General features: G+C 36.6%; 1 long non-coding RNA gene across 1 annotated transcript; it reads right to left on the reverse strand.

Moving 5' to 3' along the window:
- Nucleotides 1-2,561: 2,561 nt before the first annotated feature.
- Nucleotides 2,562-6,612, reverse strand: LOC122049046. Its single transcript, XR_006130792.1, has 3 exons — nucleotides 6,429-6,612; nucleotides 2,920-2,969; nucleotides 2,562-2,811 (listed from the first exon to the last, which is right to left on the reverse strand). It is a non-coding gene; the product is annotated as an uncharacterized LOC122049046 (long non-coding RNA).
- Between the last annotated feature and the right edge of the window lie 19,737 nt (nucleotides 6,613-26,349).

The following is a 26,349-nucleotide window of genomic DNA, read 5'->3' on the forward strand; positions in this document are numbered from 1 at the left end:
GGGTAAAATCTTCCATAAACGTACCTTCCAAATTGCATGGGGCCGTCTTAAAAACTTGGAATTTGATGATTATCATATTTTTCCGGCAATTAGAAATTGAGTTTAAGGTTTATCTTTAATAAATAGGTCATTATCTTTAAAAGAAATTGTGAAGAACATATTTTCTTTTGCTTGCTGAACTGAAGAAAAAAAAAAGCTGGTACATTATTGTACGTTATTGTATAGAACTAGCGTGAGACTCTTACGCTGAGCTATTTACGTGAATCATTCCTCGAATTTCCTAATAAAAAAAATACTCTCCTGAAAGGTATAGAAATGTCGTACAAATATAATTCTCTTTTAAAAAAAATAGAATGAAGTCCAGAGGAATTATAATTAAAAAATAATCTAGTAGAAGAACATTGAGATTGAAAGTACCATTTTAAAATTAATGTAACATGTAAAAAAAAATTAATAAGGTAATATCGAGTCTGAGATAACTAATTTGATCTTATAAAATTTTTTCATCAATCATCAAGATAAATCGAAAAGTAATTACAATAGACGAACCCAAAAGCACGTCCTTTAATTGTAAGTCTCATTTAGAAAAAAAAATTCCCTATAGATAGATCATAATTGAAAATTACATCATGAATGTCTGGAAGATAACTGAGCCCTTACATCTGCACTATAGCCGGGGCAACAACGTGCACACAAAAAAGAATAGTAAATGTGATTAATACATGAATTTAAATGATAGACTTAGGATATTCAATATAATAAATAGGTAATTATCAAAGTATAGAAACATAAAGTTAAAAAAATAATTTATTACTTCACCACAAAATAACAAAGCCTTTATCTAATCTAAATTAGTCCCCAGGACATAGCACAGCTGGAGGTGCATGATTTCGTGACTGAAAGGTCCAGGGTTCGATCCTCGGGGTGTCATTGGCTGAGGTTAACGTCCTGGCTATGTACTTTCAACTGTGTACCTGCATTTACCTCCCTCCATATCCATGGGACCGGCTCTAGGGGGGCCGCTGATGTGGCGGTTCCACATTTTCTTTATCTAATCTAAACCAGTTTGAAATTGAACCGTTTAAAAAGTAACAAGGCTCTTTTACTTCATCGATTTCGTAAAATTATCGAAGTAACTAATCATATATAACTTCATAGGTTATATTAATTGATAAAATAAATTATTTATACTACTTCACCATTTTGTTTATTGTGGTCCAATAAATATTTACTTTAATTTCACCACTATTTAAATCTATCGATATGTTTATATTGTATAACTACACTATTTATTTGTAGTATAAAAGTCAATGATGATATTTTACTACAATACAATTTTAATTTAACAAAATAATTTATACAAAAGACTTTATAATTTTAAACTGTGATGAAGTAAATATTTTCTTTAACTTCATCACTATTTAAATTTATCGAAGTGAATTATATTACTCTACCACTTTTTTTTGTAATGTTGAAGTAATTGACCATATTTTATTGCAACTCAATTATAATTGAATAAAATATTTTTCACCACTAAAATAGAATAAATATGCCATAAATATCTATCATAATCTAAAAGTGTATTCACAAAAGATATGTTTAATGAACTTCACTCAAAAGTATATCCACAAATCTCTAAATATAACTCAAAAATTATATCACAACCTATATGACCCTTAGAAACCCATATACAAGTAGATGAATTCACTCCTTTCATTTGTTACTTTATCATATTGAAATTACTTGTAATACTGGTTCTTGATTGATGCTACAAACTGAAACATTAACATAAATTTGAAATAAATAATATAAATATAATATATTTACACCAACATAAAATTTTAAAAAACTTCAAACATTATTTCTGTTAATATTTAGTAGCATCATGGAAAAAAAAAACTACAAATGAAATAAAATACATGTAAATATGTGTCCATAGGTAAAATAGAACTATATTATCATCAACAAAGATAAAATACAACTATATTATCATACAAAGTTTTTGTGTAGCTTTCACAATATTGAAACTTTAGAATTTAGTTAGCTATTTATTCATCAAAATAAGAATTGTTTGGCTTCTTTTTATTTTGTGGGTGACCCGATTTGCAAATTTTGTTTGGCATCTTTTTCATTTCGTGGCTTATTCCCTTTTGCAAATTTTCGGAATGCTACATACATGTTGTTAGGAGTTGAGCTAAACGGTGAACAACAACAAAAATTTCTGTGCACCTTACTATACTCCAATCATCACCCTCCCCTCGTAACATCTAGTTTTTGTGCTTATACTATAGGAAATAACAAAATGTCAATGTGGATAACTAAATGCTTTATCATTCCTGCTTCACTAGAAACAATTATTTGCGTATTGTGTAGCTTGTCTCATAAGTAAGAACAAGAGAAAGAACTTATAGAATCCAAAAGGCTTTCCTATCTGATTGTACTAGTAGCAATGACCCATTTTTGAGGCAAAAGGCGGGCAGAACCTACCAACTACTAATGAAGTCCAGCAATTTCCTTTGCTGTATTGGTTAAAGTGTGATGCAAGCTCAACCATAATCAAATTTTGTAACGGGGAATTTTATCAACAAGGAAAAGATTCAAAACACTACAGTGATAGATAAAAAAGACACTCATATATAACCAACTAAACCGACCACCCACAATTGAATCATCAGGCCATTTATTTGAAGAGAAATTCATTGTAAATATAGAAGATTCTTAGAAAAAGTGCCCGTCATGCTGACATCCTCCTCTTGAGAATCTTATGGTGGAAGAGTATCCCAAATTCATTCAACTTTGACAACACGATGCCTGCAGTTATTCATAAATGATATTACCTGTTGTCAAAGTGCACCTTTAAATCTACACTAACAAACTTGCAAAAGCTCATGTATATTAATTAGCCTCAATATTACTAACCCATCTTGATCCCCTATTAGGATACGGAATCGCCTTTGTCCTTCTTCTACCTTCATACAGAAATGTGCATCATATTCAGTTAATATATATCACGGCTACTAACCATACATTCAAATACAAGTCCAATTGAAATTCCAATAAAAGATACAACTAGTAGAAGCAGCACAATGAACAAAACCAACCAGTTACAATAAAAAAACATAAGTATATGCAATAATAAGTTGTGAGAGAACAGTTACCTAAAGTTTATCCTGCCATTAATCAATGATGATAGTTTTAAATATCTCAAAATTTTATCTTTGTTTACCCTCCGAACCTCATTCAATAAATAATTCAATTTGTCTAACTATTGGAGTAAAGCGGTCAAATATCGCCAGCTCCCTACTAGATACAGGCAAGTAAATCATGAGGGACATTTTTACCCTAGCACCAATTTGTCTAACTATGAAGTGTAAGATCCTTCTTTGAACAAATACTCAAAGCCATATGTTCTCTCATAATCATCATCATCATGAGTACATTTAACCTTCCACAATACATCTTTATCCTAGTGCTCCTAGTGACTTCACATCCATCTTGATATCAACCAAAATATAGATAATGTATATATATTTTTGGCAAGTTTTTGTTATTTAATTAAGATGACATGAGAAATTAAACCCTAAATGGCATTTGTAAGTAGGATGACTAAGAGAATTACTATAGTAAGCTAACTACTGGTTATACTCTTGAACCTTCTGTTGGGATTTGTTAAAACTTTCACAAAGTCAGTTCCCATGTCTAATTAATCCTTTTACACTACTTGGCAAACTATCACTATAAGTTCTTACCAAATTATGAAAGTTTTCCAATGCTTGTAACTATACTATCCTGGTCCATGATCCTACAGGATCTACTGGTAACAACTTTAATTTTACTGAAATAGGACAAATGAAAAGCAAAGAAACTAGGACATTGAGAAAAGGAGACAACTATGAGTTTATACTTCTAGCTCTAGAACAATCACTATCCTAATCAAATATATAGTAACATGGTAAAACTGTCAACCTAACCTGATTGAATCTAATAAAAATGATTGCTTATTTGTGGATGAGGACTCATAGCAGGCCTCTACTAGTTGGATAAAGGTTTGGTTGTTGTTGCCAGTTGTGGATAATGAGAGTTTCAATGAGACACAGGTCAGTATGAAAGAAATGAGCAGAAAAGTTCAAGAATCTAATTGCCATAAATAGTGTGATATATATTGCAAATTTGCAAGTGGTTGAACAAGAATAGCCCATTCATCAAACCAAAATGCATGAAACAAAGTTTTAGTGCACAATATCTAAAAAGAAGAAAAACAGAGAAATAAGGCCAACAGAAAACCCTGCAGTAAGAAAGTCAAGTAGAGCAGCACCAGTCTAAATTAATCATTCTGATGGCAATACAAATATTATCAACTAACATTGCTAAAATAAGGTAATCACAGTAGCATCAAGCAAGTGAGAATATTTGTTCTGAAGTGATGAATGATCGCTGTGAGAATATGGCAATTGTATATATCCCACACCTAGTACAACCATCATATATCATTTTCGTTACATTTCTGTACAAGAAAATATTGGCATCCCTATGCTTCTCTTATTTTCAACTATGTATTTGACAAATTCTATATTACAGGTCCAACTTAAAAACAATGTACATGATGTGGTTGGAAACACAGTTCAAAATTTCGTTCCGTGCCGGGCGGAACGGGCGAAACTTACCATTCCACCCGCGCACCGAAACCGGCATCAAACTAGCGACGATTTCGTCGCATGCGTCATGAGCTAATAGGAATCGCGCACGCTAGAAGGAAGCACGCTTGTCGTCGCCAGTGTTGCCAAATGCTTCCGGTGCCGGCGGAAGCGTTGTAGGACGCCCGAAGCGTCACGGGTGCCAAAGACGTTGTGACATGATGTTTCTGGCGGCGCCGAAAGTGTCGCAGGACGCTTCCGGCGCCGCGCTTTTGGCGCAGTCGGAAGCGTTGTCGGACACCTTCGGTGCTGCTGGAGGTGTCGTCGGACGCCTCCGACGCCGTCAGAGATGTCTGCTGGCATCGGCGGCATCGCGGGAGCGCCGGCGGCCCCGAGCGTTGTGGGCGGGCGTGGGGTGGCTATGCAAAATTAATATTTTAAATAAATCAAACAATTCCTACTTGTTTGTGATATTTTAAAAGGCTTTCGTAAACCCTAATTAAATTATCTCAATAAAATATAAAAAATTTATTTAAAATTTTAAAAAAATTACTAAATTTTATTAAATAATATTCCGAATTGTTTTTACTGTTTTAAAAATTCTAAAAAATTAAAAATTTTATAAAAATTCTAATAAATCAAATTTATATTCTTTTATATATATATATATATTTAATTATTTTATATTTTTTCCTGTTTTAATGTTTTATCGATATTCTAATTTTTTTTAGTATTTTAAATATATATTATTTAAATTATTAATTAAGTAAATAAATTTATATATATAATAGTATTTTGTATTAATTTATATAATTATGTAATTATGATTATTTAATCGGGATATTCGAAAACTATAAAGGTTATCTAAGTAAAATATTACAACCATTGCTCACTTCTTTTAGTAAGATAACATATTATGATATTATGATTTATCAATTTTAATTAAGTTATTTATAGATCAATTGTTTTTTAAAAAAAAAACTATATTTGATTATTTTTTATAAAAATATTAAGTTATTTAATAATGAAAACTTATATAAAATTAATATATAACTTATTTTTATATTATACATAATAAATATATTTATCTAATAATTATTATATATAAATATAAGAATACAGAAACCGTATAGACACGGCACGATACGATACTGAAATCGTATCGTTCCGATCTAGAACCGAAATCTCGGCACGGATCAAAATTTTAAACCTTGTTGGAAATAACAATCTCGAAGTCAATCTCACATTATAACTTGTAATAACATATTTCCAGAAACAACGCCCATCCAGTTAACCTATATTGGTAGCTACTCAATTCCTCACCTTGACCTACATTGGTCAATATTCAAATCCACACCGAAAGAGGTTCAAGGTGTAGAGACATTCAAATAGAAGTTTCCAAATCTGAAAAAGGGTACAAGGCTACAAACAAATATTCATTCAATAGACTGAGATTAGAGACTATAAAAAGAACTGTCAAAAGAATAAATTTAGAAGTGTTAATGATAAAGAAAAAAAAATATGAGATGCAAAAATCTTCGGATCACATGGTATAACCACTAAGATAAGAATATCTTTTAAGTCCTTCCACTTCTAGAGAAAAAAAAAATCACAATAGAATAAAAAACTTTCAAAATTATTTGTGCACAAATATAGAAAAAAGAAGATATTGAAAATTAACAAGAAGAAGATATCTACAACAAATTGCAAAAATCTTGAAGATTAACAAAAGAATTGAAATAAACAAGAAGAAGAAAAAAATACAATAGGAACCTGTGAGAAAGATGATCTTACCGTCGAGTCGAGGAGAAAATAAAACCCTAGCGCTGCCGAGTCGCCGAAAAAGAAGGAAACCCTCTAGCACTGTCGCGTCGCCGAAGAAGAAAGCAACCCAAGCGCTTCGCGTCGCCGAAGAGATAAGGAGTTGGAGACGAAGGAAAAAAAGAAAGTGGTGAAGTGAGGAAGAGAGGGTTTTTAGTAAAACTAGGGATGGGGTGAAAAAAATATTATCCGATTCAACTTATCTTTTAAACCGTACATTTAAAATTCAGTTTTTTATTGAATCATGTATTTAAATTTATAAAATATTCATTTTATATAGTAAAATTTCAAAATGACTAAATATATTTTTAATTTTATTCTTATCAATCACATGATATTTTAAAATAATCGGATCGATTTGATTTTATATCGAAACGTTTGATTTTTAATCAAATGAACTGATTTACTTTATTTTTTTAAAATCAAAATTAATTTTAGATTAAATTGGTTGATAGATCAGATAATCTTAGATTTATATTAAACAAGTTTTTATATGTTCGTCTATCTCTCTTGATTATATCCATGTCCTTAAACATCAATTTAACATTTTATACATCAGCCGTTTTTACCCAAAATTAACTGATGGATCAAACAACCTCAGATTGATAAGAAACAAGTTCTTATATGTTGGTCTACCTCTCCTGATTATATTCATGCTCTCGAATATCAATTTAACCTAATATATTGAGAGTAATGATTTTTAAATATGAATTAAATTTTTTAAATATATTCAAATTTAAAAAATTATTGTTCTCAATATATTGGGTCAAATTGAAGTTTGAGGACATGGATATAATTAGGAGAGGTAAATGGACATATAGGAAATAGTTTCATGTCAATCCGAGATCATTTGGTCTATCAGCCGATTTTGGGCAAAGACGATTGATGGATCAAACGACCTCGGATTGACATGAAACTAGTTCCTATGTGTTCGTCTATCTCTTCTGATTATATCCATACTCTCAAACTTTAATTTGACACAATATATTGAGAGCAATGAATTTTTGAACATGAATTAAAATTTTCAAATATATTCATGTTTAAAAAATCATTGTTCTCAATATATTGGGTCAAATTGAAATTTGAGAGTATGGATATAACCAAGAGAGTTAGACGAACACATAGGAACTAGTTTTATGTTAATTTGAGATCATTTGGTCTATTAATCGATTTTAGGCAAAAACGGCTGCTAGACAAACGACCTCAGATTGACATAAAACTAGTTCCTATGTGTTCGATTTGTTATCCTGATTATATCTATGCTCTCAAACTTCGATTTGATCCAATATATTGAGAATAATAATTTTTTAAATATGAATTAAAATTTTCAAACATATTCGTGTTCAAAAAATTATTGCTCTCAATATATTGGGTCAAATTAATGTTTGAGGGCATGGATATAATCAGGAGAGGTAGACGAACATATAAGAACTTGTTTCATGTATCCGAAGTCATTTGGCCCATTAGCCGATTTTGAACACGAATTAAATGTTTTAAATATTTTTGAGTTTAAAAATTATTGCTCTCAATATATTGGGTTAAATTGACATTGAGGGTATGGATGTAATTAGGAGAACTAGTCGAACACATAGAATCTAGTTTTATGTCAATCCGAGGTAATTTGGTCCAACAACTGATTTTGGGCAAAAATGGCTAATGGATCAAACGACGTAGGATTGACATGAAACTAGTTTCTATGTGTCTGTCTACCTCGCCTGATTATATCCATGCCCTCAAACCTTAATTTAACCCAATATATTGAGAAAAATAATTTTTTGAATACGAAAATATTTAAAACTAGTTCTTGCGTTTGGCCCATCAGCCGATTTTGAACATGAATTAAATCTTTTAAATATTTTTGAGTTTAAAAATCATTGTTCTCAATATATTGGGTCAAATTGAAGTTTGAGGGTATGGATATAATTACGATAACTAGTCGAATACAGAGAAACTAGTTTCATGTTAATTCTAGGTCGTTTGATCCATCAGTCATTTTTACCCAAAATCGGTTGATAGACCAAATGACCTCAGATTGATATAAAACTAGTTCCTATGTATTTATCTACCTCTCCTGATTATATCCATTCCCTCAAACTTTAATTTGGCCCAATATATTAAAAATAATGATTTTTTAAACATAAATATATTTGAAAATTTTAATTCATGTTCAAAAAATCATTGCTCTCAATATATTAGGTTAAATTAATATTTGAGAGCATGGATTTAATCAGGAGAGGTAGACGAATATATAAGAACATGTTTCATGTCAATCTGAGGTCATTTGATTTATCAACCAATTTTGGATAAAAGCAGCTGATATACCAAATGTCAAATTGATATTTGAGGCCATGAATATAATCAAGAGAGATAGACGAACACATAGGAACTAATTTCATATAAATTTGAGGTCGTTTGGTCTATCAACCAATTTAATCTAAAATTAATTTTAATTTTAAAAAAATAAAAAATAATAAAGCAAATTAGTTCGACTAATGTGATTAAAAATTGAATGTTTCGATACAAAATCAAATTGATTCGACTATTCCAAAATATCTGTCGACTGATAAGGATAAAATCAAAAATAGGTACGTGATTTGATCATTTTAAAACTTCTCTATGTGAAATTGGTATTTTGCAAACTTAAGTACGTGGTTCAGTAAAATGTTGTTTAAAATTAGAAGTGAAGATTGTATTTTTTTAATTTATAAGGTTTAAAATAATATTTATTGTGCTAGTTTTATAACCGAATTTAGTTATCATATATTACTTTATACTTAAGAATAATCACCATATCAATAAAATTCTACTGTGTAATAATCATTTGTTTGAAGTACCTTTGCTTGTTATATATAGAGTGAATTTGACGTTGGATAAAATAATAATTATTTTATAAACTCGTTTTCTTAGAGGAATTATAGAGAAAGACGTAGAGAATTATGTAAATGAAGAGAAGTCACCTCTAGGTTTAAATAAAAAAAGTTGTATTTACCAAATTGAAAAAAATCCTTAATATTAACTAAATAATTATTTAAATAGACTCAAAACCCTAAGATGTAAAAAAAAAATTCTAACATAAAGAAAAAAATCTTAACAAAATGAAAAATCTTAACAAAAAATCATAACAGAAAGAAAAAGAATCTTCGAAGTCTTCCAAAATACTTTAAATGATATTTTTTAGGGCCTAAACTAGGTCGTTATAGCCTCTAAAAGCTCAGATTCTCCTACATTAGTTGCCCCAGATTTAAAAGAACTCATCCTCAAATTTAGAGTAGTACCATCAGAATCCACAAAACAAGGATATAAGTGCTTTTCGTTAAAGACATTAAATGTCTTCAAGTGACTAGGAATGTATAACCTGTAAGCATTATCATTGGTCTTCTATATCTCGCAAGATCTAATCTTCTATCCTTTAAGTTTATAATACTCACCAATAGGGAAACGATAACGAGTTAATACCACTTAAACAAAATTGCCAACATCTAAAGTACCTGACTATAATTATCAATCCGAGTCTTGTACTTAGTATTGTTCTCATAAATAGCATGTTTCATATGCTCATGAATTCCTCGAAGATGCTCTATCATCTTATCTACTTTAGGACTAAATCATCCTATAAGTGGGATAGGGGCTAAGTCTAATACTCCAGATAGATTCTGCCCATAGACAATTTCAAAAGAACTTAAATTTATGATTTTGTTTCTTGATATATTATAGGCAAATGCTACTTGGGGTAATGCCATATCCTAATATTTTAGCTTAGCTCCTACCAAACACCTCAAAAGATTGCCTAAACTCTAATTCACCACCTCGGTCTGATCATTTATCTAGGTTGGTAAGTGCTACTAAAGTTTAACTATGTTTTTAATTTTTTCCATAAGCTCTTCTCATAACTACAAGTGTAATAAAATATCAAATCCATAGGGATCGTTGATTGAACACTAGTTGAGTTTGCAAAGTAAGTTATCTAGACAATCAAAGGTTGTGTGAAAGTATGTACGTACAAGAGAGAGAGAGAGAGATGGATTGCTTTGGGGAAAGCGATTCTAGAATTTTGGATTCACTACGATACTTGTTGACATCCTAAGAATTGCTTATCTTCCTATATCTATGTATGTTCTTATGTAGATGCAATCCTAAGACTAAACTAGGATATCTACCTGTATTCAATGTCTCCTCATAAGAAGACCCCCAAGTGTCTGCTTAAAGGACTATCCCTATCATGAAGGCTCCACGGATCATTAATGTTAGGACACTTTATTTGAACTCGTCGTCACCTTTATATCTGTGCTTTTAGGGCTCTAATCAATTGGGTCAGCTCCCAATTAATTTCCATGTCAGATCCTGTTGATCCCAGCTGTCCAAACCTCACAACCTGCTCAATGGTCATATCCCAATCGATTGACCAATTGATTGGGAGCTTTTGGATCGATCGACTAATCGATCCAGAATGCTTCTGTACTGTTACAGAAGTCCTCGGAATCAATTGACCAATCAATTCTAGATTTCCTTGCATTACTGTGAGAAATTGAACCCCTAATCGATCGGTTGATCGATTCAGTGCATCACTGATCGATTGGGAATGCTTTTGTGCTTGTGAGAATGAATCCCAATCGATTGACTGATTGATTGGGATACCTTTGCTCACGGGACTATCCCAATCGATCGATTGATTGATCAAGCTCTGGTTTAATCGGTCGATCTATCGATTAACCAATCCTAACTTACTAAACTCAAGTTACTAAACTCAAGTCTAGGATTCCCTTGCCTAATATCTAGTCAACTGTGACTTGTTGGGACTTTCTTATGCCTAACATCCGGTTAATCTTAATCTGTTAGGACTTTATCACCAAGTGTTCGGTCAATCCTTTAACCCATTTGGACTTTTCTCCTCGTGCTAAGTGTTTGGTCAACCTTGAACCACTTGAACTTACTGTCTCATGTCAAGTGTCTGATCCTCCATGACCCACTTTAGTTTTCAAACATCAGATATCCGGTCAACCTTGACCCATCTAGATTTTCACATGCCTAGCTTCACTCATCAGAACTTGCTTTCTATTTAGCTTCACTTACTAGGGATTTCCACCTTGCTTCACTCACCAGGATTTTCCTTCTGCCTAGCTTCACTCACTAGGACTTTCACTTGGCTTCACTCACTAGGATTTTCCTTCTGCCTAGCTTCACTCATTAGGATTTTTCACCTGGCTATACTCACCAGGATTTTCCTTCTACCTAACTTCACTCACTAGGTCTTTAACCTGGTTTCACTCACTAGGATTTTCCTCACCAAGTGTCCAATCAACACTGAGCCACTTAGAATTCCATCTTCTGCCAATCTTTCCATTGTGCTTGCCCTTGCCTAACCTCCAGTTAGGACTTCCTAGTCAAGTACCCAGTCAACCTTGATCTACTTGACTCTTCTTCACATTAAACTGGTCAACCTTGACCAATCTCTCCAAATGGACAATTGCACCTGTAATATCCATATATTGTCAAACTTCAAAACTCAAACATCCAAACTCAAACTTGAGCCAACTCAAGCTTAGTCAACCTTGACTTAGGTGAAATTACACCAACATTTTATTGGTGTAGTTTATACTAACGGTCTAACTCAAATTTTGATGAATGACAAGTAAGTTGAGTTAGGTTTTGTTATAATCTAACCACTTGATTAAGTGTACAAGAGAAGTCCAGATAGGTCGATGGACTGACTAGATATCTGACAGGAAATCCATCTAGGTCAACAAGTTGACCGGATAGTTGGTACGAAGTCCAGATAGGTCAACGTGCTGACTAGATATCTGGCGAAAAGTCTAGCTAGGTCAACGGGTTGATCAAATAGCTAGCATGAAGTCCAGATAAGTTGACGGGTTGATCGAATGTCTGGTAAATTGGTAAGTTAAGGTAAGTCACTGGAGGAGGGTGACCTTGTGAGGACGCGTCCCGATTGAGGGACAGTAGGAATCGGTCCAGTTTAGGTCCATTTAAGATCCCTAAATTGAGACCTTGACTAGTTTCTGGTCTTGGGAGGATAGGAACTAATTACTACTCTTTATTATTAATTATTATTGTCTTAATACTTATGTTGCAGGTTATTTGGATTAACATTGTTTTACAAGACAAACGAGAAAATTTGCCTTCAGATGAATAGTATCCAAAGGCGTCTTCAAGCAGTGAAGGCGCCTTCGTACTGTTTATAGAAGGTACCTTCCACATGATAAATTTGGACGTAATCTCAGATAAGTGTCGGGCCGCTCAAGATCAAATTTACCAGGTTGAAGGTGTAGGACCGTTGGGCCGGCTAGAAGGGGGGTTGAATAGCCCTGCAGAAATCAAAACACAAACCAACCCTTCTCGAACTCTTAAACTGACACTTGTAAAATAATTAAAGCAATAAACTAAGATCAGAACAGAAAACGAGGCACCAGGTTTTGACTTGGTTACAACCGGGGAGGTTGTTAATCCAAGAAAGATGATCGCACTAGAATTTCTCCTTCAGGCGGAGAAGCCTCTTACAAAGTTGAAGCGCACAATAGAAGCTAACTACAGAAAGCGTACAAGTGTTTGAAAGAAAAGCGTGAGTTCTGAATTGATGAAAAGCTTCTGGACCAAGGCTATATTTATAGCCTTGGTCGGGGCGCCTGGAAGGGTTCCGGGCACCCTGTGGGGGATAAATTTTATCCCCTAACGGTCGGATCGAGTCAAAACTCGATCTTGTTGAAAAGTCGATTCCGGGCGTCCCGGTCGGTTCCGGGCGCCCGGAGCCCTAAGGTCAACATAAGTTGACTTTTCGACTCCGGTTCAACTCGTCTCAGTTCGGCTCGTCTTGGTCCGGGTCTGTTCGCTCCGGCTCCGCTATCTTGGGTGATCTCGGCCTTCCGGAATAGGGCTCACCCGAACCCATCTTCCGGTCTTCTCGAGCGTGCTTCCCTCCGGCTTCTCGTCCCTCGGAATTGCCGCGTGTCCCTTCTCGTCCACCAGCGTACTCATCCGCAGACTTCGTCCCTTAATCGCACCCCGTGCCGACCTTCGCGCTAGCTGCGTCTCTTGCTCCCCGAGCAATCTTCCACTCCGGCTTTCGTACCTCGGAACCACCGCGCGCACTTCCTTCTCGTCCGCCGGTGTACTCTTCCGCAGCACCTCGTCCCTCGGACGCACAGCGTGCCGTCCTTCTCGCTAGCTGCGTCTTCCGCTCGAGTACCTGTGCTCCTAAGCTCCTGCACACTTAGACACAAGGTTAGAAACAACGCAGGACCTAACTCAACTTGTTGATCACACCAAAACAACCTTGGGGTTCCAACAATCTCCCCCTTTTTGGTGTGATCAACCCAAGTTAAGATAGGGTAAAATAGATTTTAAATAAACTTAAGTAACTTAACTTAAGTTACAATTTAAGTACAAAAAGATAGAAAAAAAATTAAATCTGTCTACCTCCCCCTAGACTTATACTTTCCCTTCTCCCCCTTTGATCACAAAAAATGGGGTACCAAGAAAAACAATCTAAGGATTAAAGAAAAAATATTTAAAATAAATTCATGAAAATAATTTTAAGTTTTTGCAAGAATTATTTTGAAAAATATTTCTAACTTAAAAAAATTTCTAAGTAATTTGAGCATAAATTTATAATTTCAGAAAAGCTTTTAACTTAAGAAGGAATGATTTTTGAGAATTTTTAAGCACATTTTTTTTTAAAACAAATGACTAAGTAAAAAAAATTCTAAGTAAATTTCTAAATTGAAATAAAATGTTTTGAATAACCCTTTTTAAAGCACTAATTAATTCTTGTATTAATGCTTTATTAGTAAGTTAATTAAACATTTATTTCAATATTTTGGCTTCCAGGTCGTGGCGAGGCACTAGGCCTTCTTGGTTATTGGAGCAACAACCACTTCCTTGACAAAACCTCATAAAGAAATTCTTTGTTTAATTTTCTCACTGAAAAGTGCTAATTTTAATTATAAAATTTAGATTAAGCAAGATTTAGGAACCCAATAAAGGTTCCAGCCTACTGGATTAATTAAAAATTTCTTAGGGACATATTTTCTAGAGATATTCTTAATTTGTCCCGGGTGATATCTATAATACCAATTTAAATTTTTTATGTTTCTAGAATTAGATGAACAAGCATAATTTTTCAAATTATCTACTTGAATTTTCAAATCATTATTGTCAAGTTTCAATTTTTCATTTTCCAAATTTGATTTATCTAATTCTTTTAGAGGACAGGATTTAGCTAAAATTATTTTTAAATTTTTTATTTCTCTTTCTAATTTACAGCAGTCTTTAGTTAATAACTTAACAAATTTATAAAGTTTATCCGGAGGAAGAGAACGTACCTGACTTACCTTGTCGAGTTCGTTGTCCGTATCTCCCCCTGAACTGCTGCTTTCTTCTGACGAAGCTCCCCCTTCATCGATGCTCTCGATGCTCATTTCGGAAGAGGTCGACTCGCAGTCTTCGTCTTGATGACTTGCCATTAGAGCAAGTCCGGAGAATGCCTCAACTTCCGACTCCGACGACGTATCGTCCCACGTCGCCTTTAGGGCTTTTCGCTTCTGGATAGGCTTCTTACCCTTCTCCTTGTCCTTGTTCTTCAGCTTGGGGCAGTTGTCCTTGACGTGCCCTTCTTCGTCGCAGTGGTAGCAGCGGATCGTTCTTCTCTTCTTTCCCTGCGGATGGTTAGTAGATCTGGATTTACAAAGTTTCTTGAATCTTCTTACCATCATTACCATTTCCTCGTCATCGAGAGAGGATTCAGATTCTGGTTCGTCTCTCGAGACTTTGAGGGCGACGTTGTTTTTAGGCTCCTTCATTCCTGCACATCTTGACTCGTGCACTTCAAATGTTGAAAAGAATTCTTCTAATGAAGTCTTTTCTAAATCTTTAGAAATGTAAAATGCATCTACTAGTGATGCCCATTTTGAATTTCTAGGGAAGGAATTTAAAGCGTACCTGAGCGAATCTCGGTTACTTACCTCTTCTCCGAGATTCATGAGTCCGGTGATGATTTCTTTTATTCTAGAGTGCAGATGTACGACTGTCTCGTCTTCCCCAAGTCGCAGGCTGGTGAGCTAATTGCGAAGCAGATCTCGTCTAGCGAGCTTGGCTTCGGACGTACCTTCATGCAGCTCGAGGAACTTCTCCCAAAGTTCCTTTGCGGAGTTATATTTACCGATTCTGTTGACTTCTTGAGGCGGAAGGACACTTAGCAGATGGTACTCTGCTTTGCCGTTCGCCACGAAGTCGGCCTGCTCCTTTTTTGTCTATTTATCTATTTCCTTGTCCTCTGGAGCTTCAAAGCCAAATTTCATTGTTAAAAATAATTCAATATCTGTAGTAAGAAATACCTGCATCAGTTTTTTCCAGGTAGCGAAGTCCCCTTCATATTTCGGTGGGTGGATGCTTGGTCCGGCCATCGCGTTGCTTCGTTCGGCGGTTAGTCCTCCTGAAGCGTCTCGGCTCTGATACCACTTGTAGGATCGTTGTGCCGGTTAGAAGGGGGGTTGAATAGCCCTGTAGAAATCAAAACACAAACCAACCCTTCTCGAACTCTTAAACTGACACTTGTAAAATAATTAAAACAATAAACTAAGATCAGAACAGAAAACGAGGCACCAGGTTTTGACTTGGTTACAACCGGGGAGGTTGTTAATCCAAGAAAGATGATCGCACTAGAATTTCTCCTTCAGGCGGAGAAGCCTCTTACAAAGTTGAAGCGCACAATAGAAGCTAACTACAGAAAGCGTACAAGTGTTTGAAAGAAAAGCGTGAGTTCTGAATTGATGAAAAGCTTCTGGACCAAGGCTATATTTATAGCCTTGGTCGGGGCGCTTGGAAGGGTTCCGGGCACCCTAGGGGGGATAAATTTTATCTCCCAACGGTCAGATCGAGTCAAAACTCGATCCTGTTGAAAAGTCGATTCCGGGCGCCCGGAAGGGTTCCGGGCGCCCCGGTCGGTTCCGGGTGCCCGGAATGGTTCCGGGCGCCTGGAGCCCTAAGGTCAACATAAGTTGACTTTTCGACTCCGGTTCAACTCATCTCAGTTCGGCTCGTCTTGGTCCGGGTCTGTTCGCTCCGGCTCCGCTAGCTTGGGTGATCTCGGCCTTCCGGAATAGGGCTCACCCGAACCCATCTTCCGGTCTTCTCGAGCGTGCTTCCCTCCGGCTTCTCGTCCCTCGGAATTGCCGCGTGTTTCTTCTCGTCCACCAGGGTACTCATCCGCAGACTTCGTCCCTCGGTCGCACCCCGTGACGACCTTCGCGCTAGCTGCGTCTCTTGCTCCCCGAGCAATCTTCCGCTCCAGCTTTCGTACCTCGGAACCACCGCGCGCACTTCCTTCTCATCCGCCGGTGTACTCTTCCGCAGCACCTCGTCCCTCGGACGCACAGCGTGCCGTCCTTCTCGCTAGCTGCGTCTTCCGCTCGAGTACCTGTGCTCCTAAGCTCCTGCACACTTAGACACAAGGTTAGAAACTGTAGGACCGATGCGGCCGGGTAGAAGGGGGGGGTTGAATAGCCCTGAAAAATCAAACACAACCCTTTCTCGTACGATTAAGCTAACACATAAAAAATAGATTAAACAGAAAATAAAGCATAAAAACGAGGCACCGAATTTGACTTGGTTACAACCGGGGAGGTTGTTAATCCAAGGATGAAGATCGCACTAAGAGCTCCTTCAGGCGGAGAAGCCTCGTTTACAGCAGTGTAAGCATAGAAAGACAGAAGCTAATCTAAACAATGGAAGCACACAAGTGTTGTTTACAATTTCTGAACTGATGAAGAGCTTCTGGACCAAGGCTATATTTATAGCCTTGGTCGGGGCGCCTGGAAGGGTTCCGGGCGCCCTGGGGGGGATAAAGTTTTATCCCCCAACGTTCAGATCGCGTAAATCGCGATCTTGGTCAAAATCAGGGTCCGGGCGCCCGGAAGCATTCCGGGCGCCCCGGAGCAAAAAGTCAACTGCGGTTGACTTTTTGTCCGGGACCACTTCTCCGTTAAGTCCCCGTTTCGGTCCGGGTCTTCTGCTCCGGATCCGCTTGATTGGGTGATCTCTGACATCCGGAATAGGGCTCACCCGAACCCATCTTCCGGTCTTCTCGAGCGTGCTTCCCTCCGGCTTCTCGTCCCTTGGAATTGCCGCGTGTCCCTTCTCGTCCACCAGCGTACTCATCCGCAGACTTCGTCCCTTGATCGCACCCCGTGCCGACCTTCGCGCTAGCTGCATCTCTTGCTCCCCGAGCAATCTTCCGCTCCGGCTTTCGTACCTCGGAACCATCGCGCGCACTTCCTTCTCGTCCGCCGGTGTACTCTTCCGCAGCGCCTCGTCCCTCGGACGCACCGCGTGCCGTCCTTCTCGCTAGCTGCGTCTTCCGCTCGAGTACCTGTGCTCCTAAGCTCCTGCACACTTAGACACAAGGTTAGAAAACAACAGAACCTAACTTAACTTGTTGATCACACCAAAACCAACCTTGGGGTTCCAACAATCTCCCCCTTTTTGGTGTGATCAACCCAAGTTAAGCTAGGGTTAACTAGACAAAAAATAAACTAACTAAATTTACAATTTAGTGCACAAAGATAGAAGAAAAAAAATAGTTTTAGGCTACCTCCCCCTAGACTTATACTTATCCTTCTCCCCCTTTGATCACAAAAAAATGGGGTTAAAAAAAAATCTAAGGGTTAAAGACTTAGAAAATTTTGAAAAGCTACCTTAAAAAAAAATTCTAAGTCAAAAGATTCTAAGTTAGAAAAAGAATTTTGCAATCAATAAAAGCAGAAAAAACTCTAAGTAAAATTTTAACTTAGGAAAAAATAATTTTTGAAAAGTTTTCTAAACACTCTAAGTAAAAATTATTTTTGAAAATAGAATTTTAAAAAAATAATTATAAAAAAAATTTATGTCAAAATTTTGAAACATGTTTGAATAACTTTTTAAAGCATTAAATAATTCTAGTATTAATGCTTTATTAATTAAACATTTATTTCAATATTTGGCTTCCAGGCAGTGGTGAGGCACTAGACCTTCTTGGTTATTGGAGCAACAACCACTTTCTAGTCAAAGCCCATAAAGGAATTTTTGTTTAATTTTCTCACTTAAGGCGTTAACTTTGATTTTAAAATTTACACTAAGCAAGATTTAGGAACCCAATAAAGGTTCCAACCTACTGGATTAACTAAAAATTTCTTAGGGACATATTTTCTAGAGATATTTTTAATTTGTCCTTGGTGATATCTATAATACCAATTCAAATTATTGAACCTTCTAAAATTGGTTTTAGATGAGCAAGCAGAGTTTTTCAAGTTTTCTACTTGAATTTTTAAATTTTGAATTTCTAATTTTAATTTTTCATTTTCTAAATTTGATTTATCTAGCATTTCTAACGGACAAGATGTAGCTAATATTGCTTTTAAATCTTTATTTTCATTTTCTAATTTGCAGCAATCTTTTGTTAAAATTTTAATGAATTTAAACATTTTATTAGGAGGAAGAGATCGTACCTCACTTACCTTGTCGATCTCGTTGTCGGTTTCTCCCCCTGAACTGCTGCTCTCTTCAGACGTGGCTCCCCCTTCATTGATGCTTTCGATGCTCATTTCGGAAGAGCTTGATTCGCAGTCGTCGTCTTGATGACTCGCCATTAACGCGAGCCCGGAGAACTCCTCGACTTCTGATTCCGACGACGTATCGTCCCACGTCGCTTTTAGAGCCTTGCGCTTTTGGATAGGCTTCTTACCCTTGTCCTTCCCGTTGTTCTTCAGTTTAGGGCAATTGTCCTTGACGTGCCCTTCTTCATCGCAATGGTAGCAGCGGATGGTTCTTTTCTTTCTTCCCTGCGGATGGTTAGATTTCCTAGATTTACAAATATTTTTAAATCGTCTTACCATCATTACCATTTCCTCGTCGTCGAGAGAAGATTCTGACTCAGGTTCATCTCTCGAAGCTTTAAGGGCGACATTATTCTTGGGCTCCTTCGGACCTGCACATCTTGACTCATGCACTTCAAAAGTTGAAAAGAATTCGTCTAATGAAATTTTTTCTAGATCTTTTGAAATGTAAAACATCTACTAGTGAAGCCCATTTTGAGTTTCTAGGAAAGGAATTTAGGGCATACCTTAGCGAATCTCGGTTACTTACCTCTTCTCCGAGATTCGTAAGTCTGGTGATGAGTTCCTGAATCCTCGAGTGTAGATGTGCAATTGTTTCACCTTCTTCAAATCGGAGGTTTGTAAGCTGGTTACGAAGTAAATCCCGTCTTGCAAGTTTGGCTTCGGATGTTCCTTCGTGTAACTCAAGGAATTTCTCCCAAAGCTCCTTTGCCGAGTTGTAGGTACCGACTCGATTGACTTCTTGTGTTGGAAGTACACTTAGCAGATGAAATTCTGCTTTCTTGTTTGCCACGTGGTCAGCCTGCTCCTTCTTTGACCATTGATTTCTTGCTTTTCCCTCTGTTGCTTCATAGCCAAATTCCATTGTTAGTAATAAATCATAATCTGTTTCAAGAAATACCTCCATTCGCTTTTCCAGCTACTTAATTCAATTTTGGTGCGTGGATGTTGGATCCGGCCATCTTGTTGCTTCGTTCGGCGGTTAGTCCTCCTGAAGCGCCTCGGCTCTGATACCACTTGTAGGACCGATGCGGCCGGGTAGAAGGGGGGGTTGAATAGCCCTGAAAAATCAAACACAACCCTTTCTCGTACGATTAAGCTAACACATAAAAAATAGATTAAACAGAAAATAAAGCATAAAAACGAGGCACCGAATTTGACTTGGTTACAACCGGGGAGGTTGTTAATCCAAGGATGAAGATCGCACTAAGAGCTCCTTCAGGCGGAGAAGCAGTGTAAGCACAGAAAGACAGAAGCTAATCTAAACAGTGGAAGCACACAAGTGTTGTTTACAATTTCTGAACTGATGAAGAGCTTCTGGACCAAGGCTATATTTATAGCCTTGGTCGGGGCGCCTGGAAGGGTTCCGGGCGCCCTGGGGGGGATAAAGTTTTATCCCCCAACGTTCAGATCGCGTAAATCACGATCTTGGTCAAAATCAGGGTCTGGGCGCCCGGAAGCATTCCGGGCGCCCCGGAGCAAAAAGTCAACTACGGTTGACTTTTTGTCCGGGACCACTTCTCCGTTAAGTCCCCGTTTCGGTCCGGGTCTTCTGCTCCGGATCCGCTTGATTGGGTGATCTTTGACATCCGGAATAGGGCTCACCCGAACCCATCTTCCGGTCTTCTCGAGCGTGCTTCCCTCCGGCTTCTCGTCCCTCGGAATTGCCGCGTGTCCCTTCTCGTCCACCAGCGTACTCATCCGCAGACTTCGTCCCTTGATCGCACCCCGTGCCGACCTTCGCGCTAGCTGCGTCTCTTTCTCCCCGAGCAATCTTCCGCTCCGGCTTTCGTACCTCGGAACCATCGCGCGCACTTCCTTCTCGTCCGCCGGTGTACTCTTCCGCAGCGCCTCGTCCCTCGGACGCACTGCGTGCCGTCCTTCTCGCTAGCTGCGTCTTCCGCTCAAGTACCTGTGCTCCTAAGCTTCTGCACACTTAGACACAAGGTTAGAAAACAACAGAACCTAACTTAACTTGTTGATCACACCAAAACCAACCTTGGGGTTCCAAAAGAAACAACGCAGGACCTAACTCAACTTGTTGATCACACCAAAACAACCTTGGGGTTCCAATAGAAGGTGCCTTTAATAGCTATGGAAGGCACCTTCCAAGCTCTATTTAAGGCAGTCTTGAGAAGGCTTTGATAGAACACTGATATACGAGCTACTTCACATCCATTTGAGCTTCCAACTACTCCAAGATTTTGCTACGACTCTGCTACAAAGCTACTACGCCCGATAACTATTCTGAGGACTTCCGATCATGGCCAATAGACTAACAATGACACACAAGCACTCCCATTTCGATCCTTAAGTGTCGGTAACAAATTTTGTTTGTGTACTTAATTTTTGCAAAAGAACAAGTGTCGTGTGTTGCACTTGTTCTAATTCTTTTTGTACTCGATTCCATCTTTTAGAGGTACTGGAAGAGGTTTTTAGTGGATTACCCATCGGTAGGTCTGCGAGATCTGGGTCTTGGAGTAGGAGTCACCGAATGCTCCGAACCAAGTAAACTGACTGTGTTTTCTTATGGTTTTTGCTTTCTATTGCTTATTTACTTTTTGCTGTGTTCACACTCGTGATTTTAAAAACAAGAAAATAAGTTTTTGAAAACCACGTGATTCATCCCCCTCTCACATGCGTATCGATCCAACACATTTAAGACTAGAATTCCTCCTCACTCAAGACCATGAATTGGAATAAACTCCCTTTAATCCCTAAGAATGATAGCACTCATGCTTAATCCACCTAGATTCAAGATGATAACACTAGAAAGGCCACTTAAAAGGACTACCCTTGTCACATAGGGCTCCACGGTCACAATCTAGGTTATTCCCTCTACAAAACGATAAATTCACCACATCCTAAACATTCAATATTCACAAAACAGAGAAGAACATAGAACATACATGTCATGCAATAGAAAAGAGGAAATTACTCAGAACAAAATATTAACAATCACATTGTAGTTAATTCCTATATCTTAGAATTTAGAGATCTATTCCATAGCAAAGGAAATGAACCCAAGAGATAAAGAAAATAGCAATTTATAACTCAATACATGAAATAGGGAGAAGAGAGTACTTATCAATATAAGGCTAGTGTCTTTGGATGGATTCCTCACTCCGAAGGTGGAATGATCATCTTGATGGATAAAAATGGTTGCTCTAGGATTTCATCTAGAAGGAGAAAGCCAAGGAGAAAACCCTCTCCAAGAAAGGGATGGAGCCTCCGATCCAAGATTATCCAACTAAAGCTTTCCTTGACCCTTTTATATCTCTCCCAAACTGCCCATTTTTACTAGATTTACAAGGCTCTACCAAAATGTGGTTTTCGCTCCTTAGACATGATTTTCTTAGGTTAGATATTGAAGGAACTTGTATATCTTGAGATTAGCTACATTTTGATAGGTCATATGACTTGTAACTCTAACTGAGCCAAAAGCTATGCTCATCTAAAATTTGGTCTACTGCTCGAGTCAGATTGACATGCCCATGCCAGGGATGCATGACCATGTTAGCCAAATTTGCTGGAAATGCTGGTTTCTATGGAGAATGGTATGCCCATGGAAGGAACTATAGATCCCTTTTTCACTCCTTTCTGTGTCTTGATTTATCCGAGGGAACACACCCACGTTATGGGACACAACCAGAGCTTACTCTTTGTTCCAACTCCATGTTCCAAGGGTTTTATGCTCCAATTCTACTCCATTTTCATGTCCTATCAATGAAAATAAGCAAAGAGGAGTTCTCTAAACTAAAAGAGTAAAAGTAATGAAATTCATTAGAAATAGGGCGTGCGAATGCAAATCATGCTCATGAAATGCAACAAGATATATGCTAAATGATGCTTAAAAATAAATATAATCTATACACATTACACCCCAGACTTAAACTTTTGCTTGTCATCAAGAAAAATCTACAATTTAGATTCATGTGTGTAAATGATATATCCTATCGTGTAGTTCACCAATGAGCAAGATTACAAATTATTTGATTGTGACTTAAGTAGAAGTTTTTCATGTTCAGTGCAATGAGTGGCTTAACATTTTCAAGTATCAATTTCCAAGCCTAATCAAATCGTCATCTAATTGTGTTCCTCAGACTTCCGGTGTTAGTTACTTATCTGCCACTTGCAAAGTTCTTCCCTCTCAAAGTCTACAAAATATCTCAAATGGATACTTGGTATTAATAGAAGCATAATAATTATTTTCCCAATAACATAACTTGGTCTCAAAGGGGTAACTTGTTAGTTTTTGCTCATGACAACTATTTTTTTATCTCATGTTCTTTCTTATTTTTTACTAAGTGCTTGCAAATTGCAACACTTGAACAAACTCTTTCTCTCTCTCTTTTTTTCTCTAGGATTTTAATTTTTTTTTCAAATGAGTCGATATAATTCGAGTTTAACTAGTAACTAAAATATATTTGAGAGGTCACCTAAGAAAAATAATACTAGTTTGATTTTATAAATTATGACTATTTACAGAAGTATCTACCATCAAAGTAAGTATGATACAATGAGATCCTAAAATTAGGCCAATACTCAAACTTTTCTGATAAAACCATTTTTCAATTAATGACACTATAGATATGAAAAAAAAAGATCCATACTAGCATAGTATAACAACAATATAAATAACTAAAATTAGCATGCTAGAACCTTATTATGAGTAATAAACAAATAATGATATGATATATGTGTTGGTTGCTACACCTGGATTCCGTTCTATTCCCCTATTGTTAACGTTCCGCAAGTATATGGATACGTCATTAGTAATAAAGAAAGATATCGTATCCACAGGGACTGGTATAAGCACTAAAGATATCTCAACACGAATTAGCTAAACAACTAATCAATTGATTTATGAAAACTAGTGCAACTATGAAAAGTAAAGAATAGAGATAAAAGAATAGAAACAAGAATAAGGGCTATGATAAAGGATGTTCTAGGAGTTTCGGTTTCTCTGTAATGTTATTCAATGTAGGTGATCTATCAAATCATATTCCTCAATTGTCCATCATTTGTAGAAGGTTGTCGGTTCTCTCTTGCAATAGACAAACGACCTAGGACTAAAATCTATACTTAAATGTGATCAATTAGGAATGATTCTTATGTTGTCCTTACACGAGCTTACTTGTCACGTGCGTCCCTCGAAATGTAACGACCCAAAATTCCTCATTACGAGTCCTAATAGAACGTAAAAATATTTAAAAATGCTTTAGAAAAATTCTAGAGATTTTTAGAAATTTTTAGAGTATTTTTATACAATTTTTGGAGGTCGTTTGGTATTTTTACTAAACGAAAGAAGTTTCGACAAAAATAATGTCCAATCCAAGGCAAGATTCGAACCGGAGACCTCCGGCCAAGCCAACTCTTAAAGCGAATTCGGCTGACCAAGTGTACCAACGGGCGTTGCTGATTAAAGAAGGAGCAAAAATCTATTTAAGCAGTAGTTGAGGAATAGGAAATAAATTAAAATAAAAAGGGGCGGCTGAGGAATCGAACCTGATACCTCTGACCCGGTCAAGATTTAGCAAAGCGCGGCTGACCAAGTGTCCCAGCGAGCGTTGCTGATTAAAAGGAGAACAAAATTTATTTAAGCAGTAGTTAGGGAAATAGAAAATAAATGGGGATAAAAGGTTCGGATGAGGAATCGAACCCGCGACCTCTGACCCGGTCAAAACACGACTAGCCAAGTGTCCAAGCAGCCGTTGATGATTAAAGGAGGAGTGAAAATTATTTAAGTGGTAGTTAATAAACAGAAAATAAATTGGAATAAAAGGGTTGCGGCTGAGATTCGAACCCGCGACCTCCGACCCGAACCGAACCTTAAACGAATCCAGCTGACCAAGCGCCCAAGCGGGCAGTTCTGCTTAGAAAAGGTAGCAAAATTTATTTAAGAAGTTAACATAAATATTAAGTTATAAAAAGGGATAAGTTGATGCTCTGTTTTCCCGTGACCTAAACCATTCTCTCCTTCTCTTCTGCGTGCGACGGCGGAGCTCGGGCAGAAAACAAAAGGGAATTAGGGCATCATCTCCGGCGACCGGCCAAGGTCCTAGAAGCCCTTCTTGTTCGGCTGTGAGTCCAAGAAGCAAGGTAAGTGCTTCCTCACCTGCAGTAGAGTAGTTTCGGATTCATGTGTTCTTGATTTCTGACGTATGCCGCAAAGATTGATGATTTTGAAGATTTCCTGCCGTGAGTTTCATAAAGAAGATGAGAAGAGGTTTTAATTAATTTGAATATGTGGTTTAGTTTATTCCTTATTGTTTGATTGGTGCTGCTGCCATGAAACTACATTTAGTTCATTTAGATTTGGAAAGGAGTAAATTGTTTTGTTATGCAGTGAGCATGAAACAGATATCATATTGATTAATTTATGGGAAGAGAATGCATAAATTTAAGGGAATATTAGATTCATAAAAGATGATGATCAAATGTTGATGACGTAAATTAAGGATGGAAACTTTACTTTCAGATTTTTGATGGTTTAGCATTGGAAGATCCAATTAGATCTCTAGTAGCGTAATTAGATTTACAGATTTTAATTAAGCTTATAGTGCAGATTTTAATTAAGCTTATAATGCAGATTTTTATGTAAGCTTATAGTGCAGATTTTAATTAAGCTTATAGTACAGATTTTTAATTAAGTTTATAGTACAGATTTTTGGTGGAATTTATAGTGCAGATTTTAATTAAGCCTATAGTGCAGATTTTAATTAAGCTTATAGTGCAGATTTTTATGTAAGATTATAGTGCAGATTTTTAATTAAGTTTATAGTGCAGATTTTTGGTGGAATTTATAGTGCAGATTTTAATTAAGCTTATAGTGCAGATTTTAATTAAGCTTATAGTGCAGATTTTTATGTAAGCTTATAGTGCAGATTTTAATTAAGCTTAGAGTGCAGATTTTAAGTAAGTTTATAGTGCAGATTTTTGGTGGAACTTGTAGTGCAGATATTTGGTGGAATTTATAGTGAAGATTTTTGGTGGAACTTGTAGTGCAGATTTTTGGTGGAACTTGTAGTGCAGATTTTTGGTGAAACTTATAGTGCAGTTTTTTTTAAAAAAAAGATTATAGTGTAGTTTGGTTAAGTATTATAGTGCAGAATTTATATTTGCATAGTATGCAGAAATAGTGTAGCATAGAATGCAGAATCTTGATTAGTATAGTATGCAGAATTTTGATTAGCATAGTATGTAGATTTTTGTTTATGCATTTCAAAGTTAGAATTTGTTTAAACATTTCAGTTTTTAAAGAAGCATTCTTTTATTAGAGGTATTAACAAGTA

Source organism: Zingiber officinale, chromosome 2B (assembly GCF_018446385.1).
Source record: "Zingiber officinale cultivar Zhangliang chromosome 2B, Zo_v1.1, whole genome shotgun sequence".
In the NCBI taxonomy this organism is placed as follows: Eukaryota; Viridiplantae; Streptophyta; class Magnoliopsida; order Zingiberales; family Zingiberaceae; genus Zingiber; species Zingiber officinale.